Raw genomic sequence first — 1008 nt, forward strand, 5'->3', positions numbered from 1 at the left:
ACAGTCTCACTTATTTTCCTTATTGGTGAAAATCCTGGGTCTCAGGAATGATGTATAATATATTGGCACATCTATATCCTCTGTAATAGGATGTAAAAAATGTTATTATATGTGTAATTATACTAACTAAAATACATAATAAATAAATAAAACACAAAATAAAATGAATAACTACACTAACTGCAATATGCAGTAAACATGTGCATGTAAATATAAACCATAGATTTAAAATGTATATGAATGCTAGGACTTGAATTTAGGCCCTGGAAACAGGCCTGACTTTCTTGACTTCCAGCATGGTGAGCTTCCCTTTCCCCCACTATGCTGCAGATTTACCCAGACCCTGATTTCAAATCCCAGTTCTGACAGAAAAAAATGGCATGAATTCCAAGCCAAGAGCCTCAAAATTATAAAAATATTTTTAATGTATGAATATATGTATGTATGTATGTATGTATGTATGTATGTATGTATGTATGTATGTATGTATGTATGTATGTTTATATGTTTTTATTTTGTCAAGGACAGGGCTTGAACTCAGGTCGTGGCAAAACTGCCTCAGCTTCGATCACTCTAGGCAAGGGTGCAGCCACTGGACCCACAGCCAAACCTGGATCCTGGGCCCCAAAGGCTGACAGGAAAAAGGTATAAAACGACACAGGCAAAAAAACAAACAAAAAAACAAAAAACAAAACAAAAAAAAAAACAGCAACTTGTAGATAGCTGCAGGTTTTACATTTGCTTTCTTTGCAAGGTGACCTTTCTGGGTTTGAATAACCTGGCTGAAAAGTGTTGGTAACCTGGCATTTCTGAAGGCTTGCGGGTTTCCAGGGAAGCCACAGGCCAACATAAGAACATAGGCCCTGGGTTTGAAGCCAGGTCCTGACCTCTACCAATGGAGGGAGATCCTAAGGGTCTCATTCCTATTCATAGTAATACCATTGGAAGGTTGTGAATGTCAAGGTTGAATTAGTTGTTCCTGAATGATACCACTATAAAATTAGAGTG

The sequence above is a fragment of the Dipodomys merriami genome, unplaced genomic scaffold (genome assembly GCF_024711535.1).
Source record: "Dipodomys merriami isolate MVZ:Mamm:240054 unplaced genomic scaffold, mDipMer1.0.p SCAF_248, whole genome shotgun sequence".
Classification (NCBI taxonomy): Eukaryota; Metazoa; Chordata; class Mammalia; order Rodentia; family Heteromyidae; genus Dipodomys; species Dipodomys merriami.